At 40.3% G+C, this 12,766-nt stretch overlaps 1 non-coding gene across 1 annotated transcript; it reads right to left on the bottom strand.

Moving 5' to 3' along the window:
- Positions 1 to 8,497: 8,497 nt before the first annotated feature.
- Positions 8,498 to 8,604, bottom strand: LOC141604028 (small nucleolar RNA R71). Its single transcript, XR_012525854.1, has one exon. It is a non-coding gene; the product is annotated as a small nucleolar RNA R71 (small nucleolar RNA).
- Between the last annotated feature and the right edge of the window lie 4,162 nt (positions 8,605 to 12,766).

Here is a 12,766-nt window from a genome sequence, read left to right as displayed (position 1 = left end):
GGATTAGAGGCATCTTGTACTCATCTAATAATCATCTCTTAGTCAAGTATTAATCTCTCTTAATCTAGTCTTAATCCAACTTGTAATACACATTTCAATATTAATCACATCTTAATCTTTCCTTAATCTCTTAATTATTCTTAGTTTTAGTTGGGTAATTAGAATATTATTTGGGTTTTATTGGAGGATTGACAACCTTCCATCAATCATCAAGTTTACTTCTATTATTCTTTGCTTTATTATTTGGATCATCTCAAGTAGGTATAATCCCTTTTACCTTTACTTAATTATTGTTAATTACATCACTTGTTCATCATGTTTTGCTTTGTTAGTATGATTGACAACCTTATTAGCATGTTAAACTTGATCATGAGTGAGTGGTCTCTTAAGCTAGGGTTAATGGGGAATTAGGGGAATAAATCATGGGATTAAATCTATGCTTCAATTAATATGCTTTCATAATTGAATGCTTGCTTGTTGCGATTTCAATCTATGCACATATTATGTTTGATGAAATTCTAGACTATGAAACCTTGCATTTTGTACCCATCTCTTATCTTTTCAATGAGGCTTGTAAGATATAAGCCAACTCAAGTCTTGTTAGACCATGCATAGAGTTGAATAGGAAGAGACTAAGTTGACTTGTATGTGTTGTAAAGTCTTGATCGACTCGGCTCCGGGACCTAAATCGTCCTAGGAATTGTAAGATATACACTAACTCGATTCCATCACAACAATAAGTTGCTTGCATCTATTTCAAGAACATGTTTGTATGATCTATTTCCATGATTCCCTTATGAACCCATGACATCCTAGTGCCCTTAATCAATTGTTTACAAAACCCCTTTAATTGCTTTACTTTGTTTTCTTAATATACATATAACTTGTTGATTAGTTTAGATTACATCTCATCTCAACCCAAATTTGTGACACCCTAAGACATAAACTACTTGCAATTAAAATCCTAAATCAATACCTGTCCCTTGGGATCCGACCTTTACTTACCACTCCACTAAAGAGTAGTTTGTAGAGTTAGAAATTTTGTTTTGGTTGATAGCTTTAACGACGAGCAGAAAATAATATCGAACCAAAAATGGCGCCATTGCCGGGGACGGTGTTCAATTGATTTGATTTTTATTAATTGTTTTTAGTTGTGTCTTTCTTCACCTTGGGGAAGTCAATCTCCTCAAGGTTGTTCTAATTGTTTTCTAGCTATTTGATATCTTACATGACTAGGAGATCACAAGGTAATCCATTACCTATTGATCATGAGATTGATAGGACCTTAACCAACAATAGAAGAGTTGCTAGAGGCACTTCGAGAGTTGTGGGTATTGGAGAGATTGTGGACATTCAACCAAATAAAATTGAGTTTGTCAACCCTTTTGCAAGAGAAGGAGAGGATAACCCAATTCCAAACCAACCACAAAATCAACCAATAATGCCTAAATTTTCATCACATTCCGTACCAACCGAGGAGAACCTACCCAATGGTAGTCCTACACCACCACATTTAACCGGTAATTTCATTGCCAAATCCGCATTCATACAATTAATTGAAAGAAGTCAATTTGAAGGGATTCCTAGTGAGGATCCTCATTTACATATGGAGACTTTTTGTGACTATTGTGACGCAATTTCTTAAACCGGAGTTACTCAAGACCAAATTCGGTGGGTGTTGTTTCCTTTTTCCTTGATCAGAACCGCAAAGCAATGGTTGAAGAGCCTAGACAAGGCTACCCTTGGTATTAATTCATGGAAGAAGTTAGCACTTGCCTTCTATAAGAAGTTCTATCCTCCGGAGAAGACTAACATGTTAAGAGCCCAAATCACCGGGTTCAAGCAAAGGGATGAAAGGGATGAAGAATCATTTTATGAAGCATGGGAGAGATTCAAGGACACTTGTCGCTCTTGTCCACACCATGGACTTAGTGAGTGGTTCCTTGTTCAACAGTTTTGGAATGGCTTATATGAAGACTCACGCAATGTGCTTAATATGGGATCCAATGGGAGGTTTACCGAAGTTGATGACAACCAAACATAGGCCAAAATCGAAGAGACGACGGTTCATAATTCCCAATTTAGTAGGCCTGGAAAGGCTACTAGAGGAGGAAAGCATGAGGTAGTTTCCGTCACACAATTGGGTGTTCAACTAAGTGCTCATATCGACACCATCAACTTGAAGTTTGAGAAGGTCATGGCTAAGATTGAAGAGGCTTCCAAATCACCAAAACAACTTGTCAATGCTATGATGGCATCATCCTCAATCCCAAATGGAGTATGTGAAAGTTGTGGAACCTTGGGACATGATCAAAACGAATGTAGGGGAAGAAATGAACAAGTAAATGCTTTCCAAGCATACAAAACTGGCACCCCTTATTCCAACTACTATAATAAGAATACCAAATTCCATCCAAATCTTTCATACAAGAGCCAAAATGTTCAAAATCCTCAACCGACATATACCCCACCTCCAATAAGAAATCTAGCTCAAAGACCCTTTTTCAACCAAAGCCATGGATATCAAAATCAATCTTCCTATAACCAATCCAATGACCAAAGCTTTGATGTTCAAAAAGCGGTCCTCCAAATGCAAAAGAACCAACAAGAATTCTTCACCTAAATGCAAAAAGATAGCCAAGCTAAAAAAACCACCATCAACAACATACTTGCCCACACCAAAATGTTAGAGACTCAAATGACTCAACTAGCATCCTCTAACTCCCAAAGACAAAAGGGGCAATTACCTCCTCAAGGTAATCCCCCCACAAGATATGAGACGGTTAATGCCATCCATTTGAGGAGTGGTACAAGATACGAGGGGCCGAAGAGGCCAATTGATGAAGATATTGTGAATGAAAGTTGAAAGCAAAGAGTTGTGGACAACTCAAAGGAAGTAGAACCTACCAACAATGAACTTTCAAAGAAGAGAAATAAAGAAAAGGCTAAGAATGTTGATAAGGAGCCTATTGTGATTAGACTTCCATTCCCAAGTAGCCAAGATAAGCCTAAGCTTGATGAGCAACTTGGGAAGTTCATAGAAATTGTGAAGAACTTAGAAGTCTCAATCCCATTCATGGAATTGATCAATCATGTTCCGGCTTATGCAAAGTACATGCAGGATATTCTTACCAAGAAGAAATCCATCCGAAAGTTGGAGACTATTGCCTTTACCAAAGTGAGTTGTGCTATCCTTCAAAGGAGCTCCCCTCCAAAGCTGAAAGATCCGGGAAGTTTTTCTATCCCATGTACCATTGGCGACACTACAATCAACAAGGCATTGTGTGATCTTGGAGCAAGTGTAAGTGTCATGCCATACTCGGTATGTAAGAGGCTTGGAATGGGAGAGCTCAAATGCACCAACATTACTCTTCAAATGGCGGATCGATCGACAAAGACACCTCTAGGGGTATGGGAGGATGTGCCCATGAGAATTGGCAAATTCTTCATCCCGGTAGACTTTGTCATAATAGACATGGAGGAGGATTCTAATATCCCTATCATCTTAGGAAGACCTTTCTTGCATACCGCCGGAGTGGTAATTGATGTAAAACATGGTTAGCTCACACTTGAAGTAGGGGATGAGACAATTACTTTTAATCTTGACAAAACCATGGAAGCTCCCCTGTGAACCCCCGCTATAACGAGGAGAAACATGACTTATAAATTCAAGCGGAAAATAGGAAATTTTTGAAACTTTTAAAATTTAAAGCGCGGGTTCATTAAAATCCAAAACACAAATAAAGAATGCGGAATTAAAGTTAAATTTATACAAACGTGATAGTCAAAGATGAGGGAAAATATATCCCTCGAATGACAATACAATAAAAGGTGAGTCTAAGCAATACTAATAAAACAACTACTAGTCCAAGGTGCTCGCTAGCTCACACGTCTAAACCCCACAAATGCATCTTCACAAACCTGTCATTCATGTAAACATGAAAGCCACAGTCAGTGGGGAGTAACTCAAGGTTCTCCCAGCCACAAAATGTCAAAACGAACATAACAAAGAACATGAACAAATAATCATATTAGATAAGTCATGAGTGAATAGACTTATAACTAAACATGGGATCACACGTGTTTAAACCAACAAGGATAAAAGGAATGATGGGATAAACAAGTAAGGCATAAGCAACAATAAATAAATGGAGAAGAAAGACAAGGAAACAGACACGACCACTTAGCCACGAGCACGTATTTTACGGAGATATGACCAAAGTAACCATCTAAATAATGCAAGACATTTATTACTCTTAGACTATAATTTCCCCGGGTAGGACTACGATAATAATACGGTCCTAGTCTAAATCTGCAGATTCTCGGGTGTACATCCCGATTCGACGTGCGCCAAAGACAAAGACGCACCCAAGACTCGACTACTAAGGAGACCGAGTACCCCAATCGCCAGAACAGCACGAAAGTGGCGGAAAGACTAAGATAAGACTCACTTGCCAGAACAGCACAAGTGGCCAAAAGCCGTACTTGCGAAACAAAGACAAGTAGGCCAAACCTATACTTGCCGAACAAAGACAAGTAGGTCAAACCCGTACTTGCCTGAACAGCACAAGCAGGGCGGAAATGTATGTCAAGCATATACGATGGTATTATGACATTTCTACAAGAATACGACTCTTCAATTAATCATGTGGAATAAATTACTCGTATTTGAAATACGATAAATAAATGAGAATAAATGAATTAAAGCTCATATAATAGATAAATGAAGATATTCCATATAATTATGACATGAATAAACAATAAATTCCACATTTACGGTTCATGTGAGACATAAATAAATAAACAACAAATAATGAATTTAAGATACATAAATCATGTGACGGAAATTCAAATTAATTAAACCCAAACAAAAATATTCCACGGATAAAAATTAACCCAACCGGGGCTACGGCCTAGCCATGACCGGCACCTGCCCAGCCACGACCTGACCGCACCCTCGGCACTGCCAGCCAGGCATGTGCTCTAAAACAGGCAGCACCTGCACAGATGACCAGCAACACGCACAGACAAAACACGCAACAGTTCCCCTTTGTCCAGCCGTCTTAGGGCGGTTTCCTAGGCCAAACCAAGACCGATTCCACCCATATAAAGGACCCAATCCAAACATGTAAATATACTCGAGACATAAGCAAGAAGATTGGTTCAATTTAGCATACAGAGACCCGATGAAACAGCCCGCAAAAACTGCCCGACAAAACCCATTTTTCACGGTTAAAGAAGCTCATTTGTGACCGTCTTAAGACGAAATTTTAAGCACGGAAAGAATGAAATTTCTTACATACAATCGACCCAATTCGCACCTATATACGTACACACGACTTGAGCTATCAAACTGACTCGAACAACAACAAAATCAACCTTAAAGTCGGGTCCAAAACTGTCCTAGTGCAGCCCATTTTTCATGGCTTCAACCTCCATTTTTGAGACAAGGTTTCAGACAGAAATTAACACGATGATTTCACGTATACAAACATTCCAATCTCGCCCAAACAACCCTCCAGAACAGCCCATAAACAGCCACCATTCAACCTATAAACAGCTCCTACAAAATCCGTGTCCAACCATTCCATCAACCACCAAAACGGTCGCATAAAACTACCGAATGGATATTAAATTCCACCAAAAGTTCCAAAGTCTAAAGAAATGACAATATCAGCTATTTAGGACCACTTGAATTCAATGCTAGTTGACTTATATGAGGCAAAGGATTAGCTAAACGTGGCTATTTGACTATTGATTACCAATCCCATATTATTTACTCTTCAGGTTGTCAAGATAATGCCTCCATTTTGTGAGGATGACATTTCCTTAATGACCCTTTTCGCTAAAATCAGTTTTAAGAGCAGATAGATCACACTTTCCATAACGTCAGTCGATCAGTTTCTCAGCTGGATCACATGGTTTTGTTTAGGCACTAGCTTGATCACATATGCCTCCACATTCCCATAATTGTTTTGCCTCTTCTTACCCATTACCTCACATATCCATATTTACCTCGGCATGTGTCATGGTCATTTGTTTGGTTGGAATGCATATGTACGGTTGTAGAGATTGTTTTCATATTATATTGCAGACATGTTCTTATAGGTCGTAGTTAGGTGAGAGTCTTTACAATATTACTTCTTTCTATCTTTACATATACTCACCTGTGCTTATGTGTGATTTGAGCGACCCGTGAGAGTCCGAAATGATAAGTCTCTACAGTTTACGGTTCAACAGTTTTTGACGACTATATACCTCGTTTGCATGATTCACATTACTAATTGATTGTTAGTTGTTGCGTTAAATCGGTTTAGGCTTTACAAGTTTGCATTTCGCTCTGAGATTGAACTCGTTCCATTAGGTCGGATCGAGTCTAGTTCTTGCTTGGGGACAAGCAAGGGTTTGGTTTGGGGAAGTTTGATACGTGTCCTTAATATGATGTTTTACACCTCATTTTACACGCATTTCAGAGCTCAATTATGTAGTTTATGCTACTTTTTGCCCCATTTCGTCTACTTTCGTATTTTTATGTAATATTGCAGATTATTGCGGAAATTAGTAGATATCGAGCGGAAATCGAGCCGAATCCGTCCCTAAGTACTTAGCATTGCATTTGACATGGAATAGAGACTCGAGAAATGAACTTGGTGCGCATATCGAGGCCCGAAAGATGAATTCACGAGACTTTTGGAGCCAAGTACCAGCTACTTCAGTCGATCGACTGCTGCCCATGGTTGATCGACCAGAGCACGACTTCCAGTTGCTCCTGCTCAGCGCTGACCAGTCGATCGACTGCCTTGCATGGTCGATCGACCAAACCGTTGATTCCGACGCAAATTAAAAGAACGAGAATTCCGAAGCCCATTGTAATTAGGTTTAAGAATAAGAGTTGCGTAATATTTCTATATAACGTAACTTTAGTTTTCAGAATAATCGTTTAGGAATTGCTAGAATAGTTTCCCAAAAGCCAAATTATTGATTCATTGTTAGTTATTTTTTTTAGTTATTTCGATCATGAATTTTATTGCTTTATTAGTTAATTGTATTATTGTTATTATTTCCAGTATGAGTAGCTAAACCCCCATGTGCTAGGATGTAGGGGATCTGTAGTGTAGGTGACATTAGAATAGTATGACCTGAAATCGCGCCATGGTCGATCGACCGGCCTACCTGGTCGATCGACCGGCTCCGTGAGATTTGCTTCGTTTTAATTAATTTAATTTCTATATTTGACGAATCGAGTGCACGCGACTAGTTGAATGTTTAGGAATTGACCGACCCGTTAAGATCGAAAGATAGGGAAGGGAGATACCCTACCTAATTAAGACGACTAAATTAACGAGATCGAGAGATAAGTTAATTTAGACTTTTAAATCACTTTTCAGGACGAAAGTTAGTATTAGTGATATTAGGGACCCGTAGCGAGATCGAAAGATGCTACCTGTTAAGAATGGACCGAGAGGACTTATTATTTTCCCGTCTCACGTGATTGTTTTAGACCTACCTAGTGTACTGCCACCGAAACTATAGTGAACCGATCATCTTAGTACCCTTTTAATATTTGATTTCATCTATTAGCTTAGCTTACTTTTCGTTTATTTCCTTTAGTTATAGTTTCATTCAAAACAAACCCCCACTCATTTGTTACTTTAAGACTAAAATCAGACAACTAATAATTGCATCGCCTCTCTGTGGTTCGACCCTGACTGCCACTAGCTATAGTAGTAGTTTGGAAATATAAATTTATCTTTGGTACTCTACGACGGTATCAAATTTTGGCGCTGTTGCCGGGGAGGCAATTGTTTAAAATTTTTAGTTGTTTTATTTTTAGTCTTTCTCTTAGTTTAAGGAACATCTGTTCCTTAAACTATTCTAATATTCTACTTGTAGTTTCCTCTTATGCGCAGGTCACAGGGTGGTGAATTGAGACCATTGGATCCTGAGATCGAAAGGACTTTGCGCGAGTTGAGACGATCATCTAGAGTATTGCCGACAGAGGAAGAGCTGAGTACTCTGTCCAGTTACTACGAGAACGAGCTGTTTGAGGAGGATCCACCTTCGTCACCTATATCTACTTCCTCTGCTGAGACCGTCACATCTCCAGACATGGTTGAAGAAGCAAGTATAGCCAGTCATTCCGAGCCAACAGCTGCGAATCTCTATAAGAGATTCGCATTACGAGGGACGGACAGAAAATTCAAACTAAAACCGTCTTATATTAACTTGGTTGAGAGAAACCAATTTGGGGGAGCTGCAAATGAAGATGCAGCAAAACATGTGGAGACATTCATTGACTACTGCTGCTCCATACCCCCACCAGCAAGTATGACTCCGGACGAGGTGAAGGAGACGATGTTCATATTCTCGCTTCGTGATGCCGTAAGGGAATGGTACCGAGATCTGGATCAAGCTGCTAATAGGATTACTGACTGGAATTTGGAATTTGCTGGCCCTAGCATTCTATAAGAAATATTTCTCTGCCTTGAAGACCAATGCCATTAGAGCTCAGATCACGAGCTTTAAACAGGGTCCTGATGAGAATTTTCATGAGGCGTGGGTCCGTTTCAAGAAGATGGTGCGAACTATTCCGCACCATGGGTTCGAGCAATGGAGCCTATGCAATCAGTTTTATAATGGGCTTTATGACGATCAGAGGGCTATCCTGGATGCTGCAGCTAATGGCAGATTCCAGGAGAATGTTGGAGAAACTAAGGGGTGGAAAATCATTGATGATATGGCCACCCATAATGCTGAGCATGGAAATTCCTGGGGAAATCAAAGGAGAGCTGCTGAATCCCCTTCCGTAGCTGCATTAGAGGCTCTTACGGCGAGATTTGATAAGTACGAGTTGGGAGGAGCTTCAAAAGGAGGGATTTATCAAGTGAATGTTGTGTCAGACGGTCCTTTCGTCTGCAAGAGATGTGGAGGAGAAGGACATGTTTCTGATTTTTGTCCTAGCCTCTATGAGTCTTGTGCTGCTTTTCAACATTATAGGCAGACAAATACTTATTTTGAGCCGAATGTCCATCCAAACTTGAGGTGGAGTAGCCAAAATGTCCAAAATCCGACTCCACCCCCACAGCAGCAGCAGCAACAGCAAAGTTATGTGCCCCCTCATAAGCAACAACAGTTTCAAAAGCCTCCGTATATCCCGCAGCAGCAACAGTAGCCCCATGGCTCCGATTTTGCCGAGTTGAAAAATTTGTTGCTAAAGGAGTCTCAAGCTAGAGAGGCCGGGATGAAAATGTTGGAGAGTCAAACTACCCAATTGGCTAGCAAGAGTGCAATAAGAGCTCCGGGGCAATTACCGTCGCAGCCAGACCAAAAAGAGACCCTTAATGCAATTACTTTGAGGAGTGGGTCTACCCTTGATGGGCCCGCTATGGTCGAGGAAGCTACTGGAAAAGATGAGGCGGAACCAAGTAAGAAGAAGGCAGTAACGAACAGTGGGAAGAAAAAGACGACTAGCAGGTATATCAGTCGATCAACTGATACACGTGGTCGATCGACCAGTCCGCGAAAAAGCACAGCTTCTGGTCTTGTAGAAGTCAGTCGATCGACTGACATACATGGTCGATCGACTGAAAACGCTGCTGAAGTTGAACCTTTTCGGCCTCCAATGCCAGATAACTTGAGGGACCACTTATTTCGGGGTACGACGACTCCGAAAATATTGAGGCAAGACCCAAATGCTGATGGGTCAGTTCCGGTTCCAAAGTATGATCCGATGACGATTAATGGTTCATTTTTGAGACGGTCTGAAGAAGGTTCAAGTTTCAACAAGGAGAAGGTAGTGGATTTTCAGCCTAAGTCCACTGATGCCGGTGTGAGAGATCTAGAGGAGAGGGCTAAGTTGCTTCTTACAGCCCCGTACCCAGAGAGATTGGTGCCGACAAAGGAACATGTATCGTTTAACAAATTTGAAAATGTTATTCGTAGTTTAAATGTGCAAGTTCCTTTCCTTGAATTGGTTAATCAAGTGCCTGCTTACATGAAATTTATGAAGCAACTTTTATCTAAAAAGAAGTCACTTGAGACTGTGCAATCTGTCGCACTAACTGAGGAGTCATGTTCCTATTTGACCTATACTGCACCTCATAAGCTAGAGGACCCAGGTAGCTTTTCCGTTCCTTGTAATATTGGTACCTTCTCAATTGAGAAGGCATTATGTGACCTAGGAGTCAGTATTAGTGTCATGCCTTTGAATCTTGCTAGGAAGTTGAAATTGACTAGGTTTGCAGTCACTAACATGACAAAGACAGATGGTGATCGTTCATGCGGTCCAAATTATAGGAGTCTTAGAGGACATTCCTGTGCAAATAGGGAATTTCTTTTTCCCAGTTGACTTCGTTGTGTTAGATATGCCCGAGGATGCTCACATTCCTATCATTTTGGGTAGACCATTTCGGCGCACTGCTGGTGCAATTATAGATGTTGGCTCAGGGACATTGACTTTTAAGGTAGGGAAACATTCCATTGTCTTTGCCCAGACAGCTAAGAAGAAAAACCCCATGTGGCCAGTAACTTGTAATGTGGTTTCTGAAAAGAAATCCTATTTTGTGCTTTCTGACATGCCTGCCTTTATGCCTATTCCTGTTGTAACACCTATGCCCCAGATTGGGAGCGACTTGGAGGAAGATTCTTCTGTTTTGGATATTTCAGGAGCTGGTTCGGGGAAGGAAGAGCCGCATGTTGCTCCAGCTGTGAAAGAGCCAATCGTTCAAAGAGGCGGCTTAGGATGTCTTAGCTATGGCACTGATGAGGAGCCTGATGAAGAGCCAGTCAAGGTGATGGAGTCCGATTTGGATTTTGATGAGCCAGATGAGGTCATTGATTGGGGAGATGTTAAAGCTGTTGATCCATTGAGTTCTGCGGATGTTGAAGTTGCTAGGAGTGCCGCTGAGGAGATGAGCACTGTAGAGGCTACTTCTTGTAACCAGCAGCCGAGCAAGTGGGCCATTCCGTGGCCATTCTTGATCAACTATTAGTTGATTAAGACTTTTTCAAAAACATCCATTTTATTGCTTTTGTTAGACTTTCTTTTTATTGCTTTTGTGTGCGCGAGACTTCGCATTTTAATAAGTTTGCTTAGGATTTAAATACTTTAGACTGTTACTTTGGGTTTTGCGCAATTTTGGGCGCGTTATTATATGTATTTGTAGGTTTATAGACCATGTTGGCTCAATTTATTGAGCTAATTCGAAGAAAATCGGAACTTACAGCAGGTTTTCCAGTCGATCGACTGCCTCCTATGGTCGATCGATTGAGCTGCGAATTCTAGGAGCTTCTGTTCCTGTTCACTCTGGTCGATCGACTGGGTGTTGTGGTCGATCGATCGCCCAACGCTGCTGTACCTGTTTTCGATCATTCCCCTGCTGTGTTTGGTCGATTTGCGGAGTTGAGGGAGTCTTTTCTCCACTTTATTCTCCGACTCATTTCTGTTTTCTTCCGTTTCTTTATTTTACACATAATTTTGCGTTTAATAAATTGTTTTCTCGGAATTACGCGCAGTATTTTCTGTCTTTTCAGGTACTTTTTCGTAGCACTGCTGGCTACTGAAACCTCCTAGCTCACGCTGGTTTGGGGAGGTTTCCTTCTGCGCTTAAAGTCTTGTGAGTTTTCCGAGTCCTTATTTCATGTCTTATTTAGTTATAATAACGCAAATTCCTGTTTTCCCTTTTATTTCATTACATGATTTTGCACAATGGGGACATTGTGTGATTTGGTTTGGGGAAGGGTTTTGCGTTGCATTCATATGGTCTATTGCATTTTTGTTTCACATTTATTGCATTTCAGTTTGCATTGTTTATTTCATTTCCTATACATATACACAAATTCAAAAAAATTGAAAAATTTGAAAAATTCAAAAAAATTTCACGTTTATTTTAGCATATAGGTTGAGTCGGAACGGTAGTATTTCAATGATGACATTGTCTTTTCAGCCGTTTATGCCTAAGCTTTGCTAATTAACATGTTATTAGTAGAATCATATATGCATAGTCTACGAGTTTTCGTTAATTTATTCGCTGAATCTTGAGACTTGACTTTGAATTTTGGCAAACTACATCATTTTTCCGAGGTTTAGAGCCTATAACTGGTGACATCCATGACCAGTTTATCTAGGATTGTGAGTATTACTCCTTATGAGACATGTTACGTAAATTTGCATAAATATGAACTTAATCTGCTTAATACCTGTATGCATTCGGTTCGTGGTTTGTTGACACATGTGGAAGACGTCACCCCTTTGTTCTTTTTGCCCATAAGCTCCACACTGGCAAAAATAGCCTTTTTGTCCCGTTAACTACATCCTACACTTAGCCTGCCCTTGTCAAGCTAGTAGTTTATGTTCTTGGGATTGTTACTTTGTTTTTGGTAGCTAATGCTCATTTTGAGATGATGTTGGGAAGAAAAAGAAAAGGAAGGAAAGGAAAAAAAAATAGAATTGAAAAAAAAAAAAGAAAAAAAAGAAGGCCTTACTTGGTTGAGATGATTTATGGTCGGTCGACTGGCCATCTTGGTCGATCGACTGTGTAATACTACGTATTTATGAGTCTTGGGGTACTCTATCGAGTAGGCCTTACTCTGTCGAGTAAGGGCGAGTTGCGGATTAAAATAGTTTCTGACCTGTTGGGTACTCGATCGAGTAACGTGGGTACTCGATCGAGTAAGGGGGCACTCGATCGAGTACCTTAGCTACTCGATCGAGTAGCCGGTTTACGAGGGCTGTTTTCTCGGGTTTTGTTAATAATGGATTAGAGTA

The sequence above is a fragment of the Silene latifolia genome, chromosome 9 (genome assembly GCF_048544455.1).
Source record: "Silene latifolia isolate original U9 population chromosome 9, ASM4854445v1, whole genome shotgun sequence".
NCBI classification, from domain to species: Eukaryota; Viridiplantae; Streptophyta; class Magnoliopsida; order Caryophyllales; family Caryophyllaceae; genus Silene; species Silene latifolia.
This window is presented reverse-complemented; position numbering and strand designations above follow the sequence as displayed.